Genomic DNA, 12,881 nt, shown 5'->3' on the forward strand with positions numbered 1-12,881 from the left:
AACTGCTGGATTGATATTCTATCCATAATAATTTATTTAAATCAAAGAAGGATTACATCTTTTCTCAACATTCTTCTAATAAGTCCAGTTATTTCTTTTATTCATCTCTACGCCAATTATTTCTCTTCTGCCACTTGAAGGTAGAGAGGAGCTTAGAACATATGCATTATGCATTATGGTAATGGTGATTATGAGAAGTAGTTACATAATATCTTCCTACATCTTTTCTCAACATTCTTCTAATAAGTCCAGTTCTCACACTATTTATTTATTTTATTCATCTCTACACGAATTATTTCTCTTCTGCCATTTGAAGGCAGAGAGGAGCTTAGAACAGGTGCATTATGGTGATGGTGATTATGAGAAGCAGTTACATACTATCCTCCTATTAACATATTTCCGTTACTGAAATTTCAAATGGCAGCATTATGCTATTGACTCACAGCTAGTCATTGCATAGGATGCAAATAATTTTGAGCCTATATTTTTGCCTGGTCAGTCATTTTCCACCTGTATAGTTCGCTTTTTGTTCTTAGATGTCCTCTATGTGACTTTCTATGAGTTTCTTAGCTCCTTGTAAATGGTTACTAACATGTTACGCATACATCAAGATATCTGCCATGTCACACTCAAGGTTACTAAGTCTGCTGAGTGATGCTCACTCCTGCTGAGCCTCATACCCACTAACCCTGCCACCTCCATCCTCAGATAAGAAAACATGATGCACAGCAAGCAGATCAATCAGAACTTTTCTCTTCTCTCTCCTTCTCTCTCGCAAATACAAAGACTACCTCTCGTTGGTGTTGAGCAATAATGTTGTGTAGCCCCCATAATGGTAGCCACATTCATTTATTAAAAAATATCTACTGAGCATATGAAGCAATAAACAAAACATGCACAGTCCAAAAACTTTTCTAGTGAAGGAGAATGATATTAAGCAAACAACTGTATGAATAATTATTTTAAAAGTATAGGCTAGGCTTTCCTTTTGTATGACCTCACAGCAAAGAAGAGGACTATTGAGGGATGTAAAAGAGCTGGGGGTGTTGTATGTTTGTGCCTCCATGTATGTGTATTTAGAGGGAAGGAATCCCTTCAGATCTTTTTTAAATCAAAGGATTAGTAAGTAACTCTAAGTCGGAACTTAAAAAATAATTAGTTGGGTCCAGGTCGGTGTGGTTCAGCTGGTTGGCTGTTGTCCTATGTACCAAAAGGTTGCCACTTTGATTCTGATCAGGTCACATGCCTAGGTTGCAGCCTTGATCCAGGAGACAGCCAATCAATGTTGCACTCTCACATGGATGTTTCTCTCTCCCTCTCCTTTCCTCTCTCTATCTAAAAATTAATTTTTAAAATCTTTTGAAAAATAATAATTAGTTGAGTTGGCCATACAAAGAGAGAGAGGGAATTAACAGTTTAAGCAGGAGACACTAGATGTGTAAAATCTCTGAGACAGGAAGGATTAGTAAATTGGAAAGAAGGCCAGCATGCTGAGTGTGGTGGGGACTCGAGACTGGTGTGGGTCAAGCCTCGAACAGCAGGCTGGGGCCAGATCATGGCAAACCTTAGAAGCTGTCTTAAGGAACTGGGATGATGTACAAGTAAAATGGACCAGTGGCAAAAGAATAAGAAAGAGGGAAGTAAATATGGGAGAGCAGGGGGGCCCTGAGCAGTTCCTCATTCCTTAAATCTCCCAGCTTAAGCTCTCTGCAGCCTGCAGTCTATCTCTCCTCTCCAATCTCCCCTCCAAGCTGCCACTAGTGTTATTTTTGGAGATACAGATCTTATTCTACCACTTCCCTGTTTCAAAACTTCTGATACTATCCATGTCTTAAGGATATAGTCCCCTTATCTTAAGGAATATATTCCTGGTATACAGTACACTTTTCTAGAATCATCTGCCACTTCATCCCATATTCCCTGTACTGTAATCATACCAAGCTGTTCATGGTTCCTTAAGAATGGCACATAGCATTGTGTCTCCTTGCTTTTGCTTATGCCCTTTCTCTGTAATGTCTTATCGTCCTTAAAGATTCTGTACAACCTTCAAATATCCTCTCCTCCATGAAGCCTTCCAGGAATATATTTTCTGTGCTCCAGTGGTATTTTACCCATGTTATTATATATGTAAAATATACCATCTTAAAGTTGTACTTGTGCACTTTTACACTAAAAATATGAGTTCTTTATGGGCATCTCATGATTACTTTTTTGCTCTTCCTCATATATAGTACATAGTGCTCAAAAAGTTTTGTGAATGAATAAATATGTTATCTTTTGGCTAAAATCAACACATTTATGGCATTCCCAAAACTGAGTTTTACCTAAAATTTGATTAATGTTGATTTTTTTTTCAACTGAGTCATCTAATCAGTCAGTAGACTTTAAGATGCAATAGAATAAAGAGAGTTCTAAATAATATATTACAAATAGACAACTTTTACTTGTTATGATTTTCCTTATGTAAAATATGACTCTATTGAAACTATTTACATATTTTAAAATATTAGGTAATACATAAAGATGTTAATGTACCCCTTTCTCTTAAAAAGAAGTGTTTCAAGGAAAGGTGTGAAGTGGAACTCATTTAGGTAAGAGAATAACAAAATTACTTTCTTTTTATATTTAAGTGATAGAAAAAAAAAACAAAAAACAAAAACTAGCCCATCCTAGGGGGTCTTTAAAGACAATGAAAAGCTTCCTGTCCAAAATAATTTAAGGGAACTTCTACTCATGGGAAGTAAAATGAAATAAGAAACAGTTAAGGGGGCCTCTGATAATTTTTAGCAGGCCTCTAAAACTAAGACCCTTGTCCCTTGCAGAAATCAAATACCCTGGTAGAACCAGACCTTATTCTGGACACAGTTCTGATACACATAAACTCTTAGACCCTGAAGTTCACCCACCTTCCTTAGACTGTTTATCTAATGATGACTCTAAGTGATGAGGCGGAATAAGTGAAATCACTTCTAGTTCTTATCTTACCTAATAAAAGGTAATATGCAAATTGACTATCACTCCAACACACAAAATGGCCACCATGAGATGGCTGGCAGGGGAGGGCAGTCGGGGGGGGACACAGGCCTGCAAGGGAGGGCAGTTGGGGGGATCAGGCCAGCAGGGGAGGGCAGTTGGGGGACCAGCCCTGCAGAGGAGGGCAGTTAGGGGTGACCAAGCCATCATGGGAGGGCAGTTAGGGGCAACCAAGCCAGTAGGGGAGGTCAGTTAGGGGAAACCAGGCTGGTATGGGAGGGCAGTTAAGGGCAATCGGGCTGGTAGGGGAGCAGTTAGGCAATGATCAAACTGGCAGGGGAGTGGTTAGGAGCAATCAGGCAGGCAGACAGGCGAGTGGTTGGAAGCCAGCAGTCCTGGATTGTGAGAGGGATGTCCAACTGCCCATTTAGGCCCGATCCCACTGGGCTGGGCTGAGGGACACACACCCCCGACCCCCATGCACGAATTTTGTGCACCGGGCATCTAGTAGTCTATAATCGTACATTTTAAAGATTATCTTTTTGTAAGGAGATCTAAATAGAACCTATTCTCCACCAAAATGCTGATAAAACCCACTTTAGAATAGTTTGATATTGTCTTACACAGATGTGTGATGCTTTCAGAGGGTTTCACTTTTTAAACTTGATCTTCTTTGGCACCTTCAATCCACGCTCTGCAAATGCCCACCAGTTACCACATAAACAAACATGCCGGTGCTTTCAGTATGCTCAGGCAAGCGGCTCCCCTAGGAAGACCCCCAAGAGCATCTGTACCAGGAGGCTATCTTTTGTTGCAGAATTCCAATAGCAGAATTTTCCTTTCGGCTCAGCATCTCGCTGACCCAGTTTTTCACTGCCTGCAGCTCCAGACTGGTCTGCTGAAATAATGACTGCACCTCTACCACCTTTGCCTTATAAGGCAAGGCGCGCCCTTTCTGTGAAGATTGCTGTTAATGAGAGGTAAGGGTGTGCATATGTGCTCCCCTTCCCATGGCCATTGCTGATATCTTTGGTTCATCTTTTACAGAGAACTGTACTGGACCACGCAGTCCTCCGTAGCAGATCCTTTCATACAGCCACTAATAACCAATTAGGGCTAGCATCTGAGATGTAACTTGTCACCCAGGGCCAAATGGTTTCAATGTCAACCTCCTGGCTTTTATCTAAAATAACCAGAGAATAAATTGGATTATAATATAATACTAGTTCTTACTGAGTGTCCAGAAATATTATGTAGAAAAGACTAAGTCTAGTTTGAGCTAGTTCTCCTGGTTTTATTAAATGGGTGTACTTAGAGGTTACAGTATATTACAAATTTTTTTTAAAAGCCTATCTTATTTTTATTTTCTAACCAAGACTCAGAACTAAAAGAAGATCCAATTGCTTTCATTTCATTCTTTACTTATAATATTATTATCTATATTATGTGGAGTCCATAAGTATAAAGTAGAATGTCTAAGATTTAGCAATGGCTAAGAAAAAGTTTGACAAATTTCTGATATCCATTAAGATCACAAAACAACTATCTCTTTTGACCTACTCATAGTCATTTGGGTTAAAACAATTGATATAAAAATTTGGAAATATTAAAATTTAGCTACCACCATTTTGTATTTCATGCTATGATTAATAATCTCCTGAGAAAACATTATTTTTAGACAAAAAAAAGAATGACCAAAGATTTAAGGTTCTTCTCTAGCCCAAGTTATTTGTAAATGTAGACTGGCTATACCATTTAAAAGTCAGCGAGGGGGGAAAAGTGAGCAGCCACGGCTGGGTGGCTCGGTTGGTTGGAGTGTCAGCCCATACATTGAAGAGCTGTGGTTTTGATTCCTGGTCAGGGCGCATGCCTAAGTTTCAGGTTCAATTCCTGGTTAGGACCTGCACAGAAGGTAGCCGATCAATGCTTCTCACTCACATCGATGTTTCTCCCCTTTCCTTTCTCAAATCAGTAAAAACATATCCTGGGATGAGGATTAAAAATAATAATAAATGAGCTATAAAATGAAATCAGCCATAGGCTTTCTGAGCCTATGCCTTTTGGCCTGGTTGCTCTGAATGAATAAAGCCTTACACATATATCAAGTCGTTGATCAGTGCTGTGGATAATCACAAATATGCGCTATATATCCTTTTACTTCATCATCTAGCTACAACATCTGACTTCACAAAAGAACTCAAGGACTTGGGCATTTTGAATGTGTATGTGAAATAAGATGAAAAAAATATCATCTTCTTGGTAGAGAGAAAAAGAACCAGTTTTGGGAAGGTATTTATCTCTTATTCAAATTATTTCAGCATCTAAAGTTGTGCTGTCCAATTTGGTAGCCACTAGCCACGTGTGGCTACTGTGTTCTTGAAATGTGGTGAGTATAAATTATGTGCTATAAGTGTAAGATATACATTAGATTTTGAATGCATTACAAGAAACAATGTAAATAATGGAAAACATTTATTGAACACTTATGTTTTAAGATTATATGTAAAGCAGTTGATCTTTTTAACAACCCTGTAATAGAATGACCACTGGTCCCAGTGTTTCTGAACTGAGAGGTTTTTAGAATGTGGAACTTTAGGCCCCAAATTTGAAAACATCCAGAGTGAACCTTGATGAACTAGTCACCATACCTATTCATTATATATTATTTGCCTCATTCTACAAGTATAAAAAAAAATTGAGGTTCATGGAGATTCAGTAACTTGTGCAAATTCCCACTGGTAAAAAATAGCAAAAAGGGATTCAGTTGTGTGGCTCTGTATTATACAGTATAACATACTCTCTTCCAATCAGAGAAGATTATGTTGTTCTTTATTCATTTCTCCAATTTACACATGTAAAATATATACTGTGAAGTGGTATTTCAAAATCTGAAATAACAACAGCTAACATCAATGTTACGTTTTTAATTCTTATAATTCTATAAGATAGGTGCTGTTAATATCCCCATTCTACATATAAGGAAACTAAGGTACAGATGAGTTAATAACTTTCCTATAGAAACAAATTTTCACCACCGAACTTAACCAAGACAGTAGAGCTTTGGTTTTGTTAAGCTGTGATGTTAAAATAGCCCTTTAGAACTACTTGTCAATAATTATTACAAGCACTTCAGATTTCCTGGTTCTGTGGGAGGATTGGCAAGAGCTGAGGGAAGTATGAAAAAGGTAAGGTGGTAACCTAGACTCCAAATTCATATGAAATTCCTAAATTTGGGACCACAAAAAGTAAGTGCAGGACCATAAGAACTTTTTATGAAAAAAGTATTTTTGAAATATTAATTTTGATTTGTCTTTTGTTTCACTGATGTATATTTTTCATGTTACTTTTAAAAATGGATGGGTAATGTATTTTCAGGGAATCTGCTTTTGTATAAATTACCTTTGCTGTTTTACTCATGAAAGACTGGTTGTATATAAAATCCTTGAGTTAAAACTTTTTCTTTAAATTATAGAGTTCTATTATCTTCCTACATTTATATAACAGAGAAGTCATCTGATGTCATCATAATTTTTATTTTCTTACAAAGAAATTGCTTTTATTGACCTCAATGCTTTTGAAATCTTTTGTAACTCTTTTGAAAACTCTTTTTAAATTACCTAGATGTGCCTTCTTATAGATTTCTTTGTATTGATTTTTGCTGGAACATAGAGAATCCTTTCAACAAGCATTATCCACCCAGGGCATGTTCCACCAATTATCTTTGGTGACTCTGATCCAATTATTCTAGTCTCTTTCTCAGATCATATGTAATTTTGAGATTGACTTAACATTTTTGGCTTTTCATGTTTATGACTATCCACATCTTTTTCATTATTTTCCCTTTTTCCATACATCTTGAGACAGGTACTCACTGTTTTTCACATTATTGATTTTCCAGTGTCAAATCTGTCTTTTACTGTCTCCAATTTGAATTTGAATTCAGATATTAAATTATCATCTCATAGTCTATCAAAAATTTTATATATAACTATATACTAGTATATTTTTAGGATATCAGAAATGCCAATCATTTTTTTCTAAAATCTAATTCACAAGACTACTTCTCACCCCCAGGTCTTTCTTTCCTAGGGAATTTTTATAGTTTTCAAGGCAGATTTTTTTTTTCAGTTACTCAAGACTGAATACATCACGCCTAGACCCTTAACATTTATTGATAGGAAAAAAAATCAGTGATAACAAATGAGCAAATTAACCTTTGCACGCCTTTTCCTAATACAATATTTCTCTATGATCTATGACAGTGGTTCTCAACCTTCCTAATGCCGCGACCCTTTAATACTGTTCCTCATGTTGTGGTGACCCCCAACCATAAAATTATTTTCCTTGCTACTTCATAACTGTAATTTTGCTACTGTTATGAATCGTAATGCAAATATCTGATATGCAGGATGTATTTTCATTGTTACAAATTGAACATAATTAAAACATAGTGATTAATCACAAAAACAATATGTAATTATATATGTGTTTTCCAAAGGTCTTAGGCGACCCCTGTGAAAGGGTCGTTCGACCCCCAAAGGGGTCGCGACCCACAGCTTGAGAACCGCTGATCTATGATGTTATGGCAAATAATAAACACATTCTTAGCCCCCCTCCAAATATACGTATAAGTGGCTTTTAATCTAGTGAGTTTCCACTGCACTGAAGTGAGGCCTTTGACTATCTCCCATTCACTGACTCTCCAATGCTCTCACAGTAGAGTCAGGGACATAAGGCTGATGCCATGTTATGGGCATCCTCTCCACAGTACTGGGCTTGCGTGGAGCATGGTTTCCAAAACGTAACATGCTACTGCCAGTAAATACAACCCCCTCCTCCTTCTGCCTAATATCCCTTCAACTGCCTCTACTGAGTGTGTTTATGGTGGAGGGAGGAGTGGGGTGAGACACGAATAACAGTTTAGTTGCCCCAGGTTTTGTTGGTTCAGACCCTTTGAAGTGTGTGCATCTAGAGGGCAAGAGTGACAAGGTTACCTGAAGGACAAGAAATTATAATTTTTGAATTAGAGAAAATCATAATAAAACAGCATAGGATTAGGAATCTAGTTCCTGCACTTTAAAAGCCCTTTTTTGTGGTTCTTGCAGTTACTGAAAGTTCCTTTCAGATTTCGGAAATAGGTTATGTTTCAGTTTCATATTGTGATTGCATTGTTAGAATTCCTCTTTATCTGTGTCTTCATAGGTTCTGAGGATTTGTGAGAGGCAGCAGTGAGAACTAGCTAGAGAACTTTTAAACAAGAACCCACTAGACTATCTTCATTTCAGCCAAGACTTTATGCCTTACATTTTTCAAGAGTTTCTGGAATTATGTATAAAATGCTTTTCATTTAACTTACTTCATGATTTTCTATTAGCCTTTGAAGTTCAATAGAATAACAACACATGTTGCTTTTGATCTTTGATGTTGCTGCATGGTGAGTCTTTGAACATGCTGGGCTCGATAATTTACGTATCAACCTAAATAGCATCAAAGATCCACGAAGCACTTTGAGTGTTGTACAGGCAGGTTATCAGACATAGCAAGGCTGCTTTTGGTTTCAACACCTCTGCTGAGTCACCTGGTATGTAATTGGGTTATATGAAAATCATAATGGTGATGTTTAATTCTATGGCTGTTTTTAATAGGACAGTCACATCTGAATAACTACCTTCTACATTAAAATAGATTTTCCCCCAAAACTATTAAGTTTGAGCCAACAATGTTAGAGCAGTTTCAACAAAGTCATCATAAGCAGACCTCAGGAGTCTATTTTGCATCGGCAGGAGATGATTTAGCAGGACATTTTCATCTCTGCTATTACAAATAACACATTTGCATTAGTAACATTATACGTGCAGATTCTAAAACAAATTCAATTTAAATTTTCATCACAATTGCGGGTACCGTGCTATTAACGACTGCAATTTCCTTTACATTCTCTACAATTCAGCCTAAAGGCTACTTGTAAAATATTGTGTGTTTTTCTAATGCAACTGCACCTATATATAGCATTTCCATCCTAATGATCCTTCGATAAAATTGCCCCTTCTTGGGAAGTATGTTCTAATATCTAACTTTGAGTATTACAGTGCATTATTTAAAGACTTTTGCTTCCTAATACCATTCTCATGTGCAGACTCCTGGGGAAACTAGACAGCATTTTCTTCAACTTTTTATTTCACTAACATGAAGTTTCCATTAATTGAGTTCTAGGTACCTTAACCATGAATGTGACATAAATAATAAAAAGTCTATAATAAAAGCTTTAATTCTCCTTTCTCTTAATTAAATTGATTGGTATATAAGCAAATATCCTATATAATAAAAGGGTAATATGCAAATAGACCAAAAGGCAGAACACTGAACAACCAATCAAAGTGTAACATGCTAATAATATGCTAAGGCTGCTCAACCGCTCACTATGACGTGCACTGACCACCAGGGAGAAGACAGTCAACTGGTCAACCAGTCGCTATGGCATGCACCCACCACCAGGGGGCAGATGCTCCGACTGGTTGGTTAGCTTGCTGTTGGGGTCCAGCCGATCAATCAGAACTGAGAGCCTTCCTGCGGTCCCTCCTTGGCCCAATTGTGCACTGGTGGGGTCCCTCAGCCTGGCCTGTGCCCTCTCACAATCCAGGACCCCTCGGGGGATGTCGGAGAGCCAGTTTCAGCCAGATCCCGCAGGCCACTCCCCTTGGGTGGGTGCTAGATGCAGGGCTTATGGCTGGCGAGCACTGCTGGGGCAGCGCAAGCCTCTCCTGATTGGGACTGATTGGGTGCGAGCCCATGGCAGGCACAGTGGGACCGGGATGAGCAGGAGCAGCAGGTAGGAGCTGCAGGTAGTATTGGACTGTGGGTTTCACCCCAATCCCTGCAGGCCACCCAGAGGAACCCCACCCATGCACAAATTTGAACACCGGGCCTCTAATATTTTTAAAAAATGAAACAGCACAGAGAAAGGCTCATAGGTTAATTGTGGTCAGTAGAACTATAACCTTTCTAATAAATAAATAGAACAAAAAGTCAAATGATTTTTGTAATATGACTACACTACATATTTATTGCCATTAAAAGTATTATCAACATCATTTATTTAGAAGTTTTCTAGCTAGACTTTAGAAAACTGTCAGATTTCTTATGTGCATCATTACACTAAACAGCCTAGGAGACTGAATAAATACATAATTAAGCAGCATATTCAATGCAAATATCTGAGCTTAGCTCAAAGACCTGTTTGGAGCATTTCTCTGACTATATCTCTGTTTGAGGGTAAGATGTGTGTACTGTTTACATAATGTAAAAACAGATGTGTGTACTGTTTACATAATCAAAGTCACTAATTATCAGAGAGGTGCAAATTAAAACAACAATGAGGTACCACCTCATACCTGTCAGAATGGCTACCATCAACAAAACAAATGACAAGTACTGGCGAGGATGTAGAGAAAAGGGAACCCTAGTGCACTGCTGGTGGGAATGCAGACTGGTGCAGCTTCTGTGGAAAACAGTATGGAGTTTCCTCAAAAATTTAAATATGGATCTCCCATTTGACCCAGTAATCCTACTTCAAAACCAGAAACACAAATCAGAAAGAATATATACACCCTATGTTCATAGCAGTGCAATTTACAATAACTAAAATCTGGAAATAGCCCATATTCCCATCAGGAGATGAGTGGATAAAAACGGTGTGGTACATTTATACCATGGAATACTATGCAGCAGTAAAAAAGAAGAATCTCTTACCCTTTGAGACAGCACAGAGAGACCTGGAGAGTATTATGCTAAGCGAAATAAGCCAGTCAGAGAAAGACAAGTATCACATGATCTCACTCATATGTGGAATCTAGAGAACAAAGAAAACTGATGAACAAAATAGATCCAGAGTCACAGAAGCATGGAACAGACTGTCGAATCTCAGAGGGAGGGTGAGGGTGGGAGGGTGGGTGGGAAGAGACTAACCAAATAATTTATATACATATATGCATAACCTATGGGCACAGACAATAGTGTGGTGAAGGCCTGGGGCAAGGGGCAGGTGTGGGTTAGAAGAGGTCAATGTGGGGGGAAAAGGGACATCTGTAATACATTCAACAGTAAAGATAAATTTTAAAAAAATGGGAAGATGAAAAGAAAAATCACTGCAGGGAGATCATCATTAATATACTTAAACTAGGAATTATAAAGAGTAAGGCAATAGAAAAAATTCCCATTACAGTAATGGATTTGTATTAATCATATATTTTACTTCACTTTGTTTTGCACATCTAGATCCCTGGCTTCCCCTAACAAAGCTGGAGCCCCCAATTCAGGATCTCCCCCTGGTTAGGGGTAACTATGACCAGTGTAGACTTTGGTGGTAGCGGAAAGTCACCAACCCCTGAGCATTAAGCTAGGGCTTCCTCAGTTGGAGCAGCCACGGGGCTGGGCAAGAGGGGTCCCACCATGGGAAGGAGAGCGGCCTTTGTCTTCACATCACTTCAGAATCAGAGCCTGGCCCAGCCCTTTCCCTGAAAGCCCTACATCTCGTCCATCTAGTCCACGCTGTGGAGATGAAGGAGGGTGTTGACCAGCTTGAGAGGGAAACTCCAGTGAACACCTGTTAGCACTGGGTAGGAAAACAGAACAATCAGTTTTTCTTAATAAAAATAGCCAGTTTGGCTCATTGGATAGAGTGTCAGCCTGCAGACAGAAGGGTCCCGGGTTTGATTCTGGTCAAGGGCATATGTTGGTTGTGGTTTCAATCCCCAGGTCTGTTTGGGCACGTGCAGGAGGAGCCAGTCGACGTGTCTCTCTCACATTGACATTTCTCTCTCTCTCTCTGTCTCTCCCTCTCCCTTCCACTCTCTCTCTGAAAAAGAATAAAAGCAATGTAAAAAATATTTTGGGTGAGGATTAACAACAACAAAAATAAAATAAAAAGACTGTTTTGTTGCTTTGTTAATTTGGTGTGTGGCTTCCCAAAGTCTGTAACATTATTATGAGATGAGGATAAAAGTAAATTGCAGATTTTGCTCTCTAAATTGACTAACAATTTAAAATATTGAAAGGTTAATACAAAGGCTCTTAGAACCTAGGGGGTACTTTGCAGTTCTAAGAAGGATAATTATTCTATATTGATTTTTTAAATTTCAGAGTCGAGCAAACCATGTGCAGGTTTTTCAGATATACACTGAGTGGCCAGATTATCATGAACACCTGATGTTTATAGGCAAATTAGCCGTACACTGCATCGTATGGGATATGGAAGCCAAAGGCCTGTTCGAAACCTTTGCTGTCTGCAGTTACCAAGATAAAATGTCTCCAATTTGCACAGGAACACAAGGATTGGACAATCGAGCATTAGAAAAAAGTCATGTGGTCCGATGAATCATTTCCAGTTGCATCATGCAGATGGCAGAGTGAGAATTTGGCGGAAACAGCATATAAGCATGCACCCCATATGCATGAGAACAACCCTTCAAGCTGGTGGGGGCAGTGTTATGGTTTAGGGCATGTTTTCCTGGCATGATTTGGGCCCTTTACTTCATGTGGAACAACGTCTGCATAGCACAACATACCTAAGTATCGTTGCTGATCAAGTTCATCCTATCATGTTGATCGCATATCCCAATGGAAATGGCTTCTTCCAACAAGACAATGCGCCATGCCACGGTGCTTGTATTGTGCAGGAGTGGTTTCAAGAACATGAGGGAGACTTTACCTTGCTTAGGCAGCCCCCACAATCACCAGATCTCAATCCAATTGAGCATTTGTGGGACGAAGTTAAAAGAGCCCTCAGGCAGCTGATACCACAACCATCAAATCTCACAGAACTGGACAGTGCTATTCATCAGGCATGGTGTCAGATTCCTCGCATCACCTTTCAACATCTCGTGGAGTCAATGCCAAGAAGAATCGCCACA

This window comes from Myotis myotis, unplaced genomic scaffold (genome assembly GCF_014108235.1).
Source record: "Myotis myotis isolate mMyoMyo1 unplaced genomic scaffold, mMyoMyo1.p scaffold_m19_p_8, whole genome shotgun sequence".
In the NCBI taxonomy this organism is placed as follows: Eukaryota; Metazoa; Chordata; class Mammalia; order Chiroptera; family Vespertilionidae; genus Myotis; species Myotis myotis.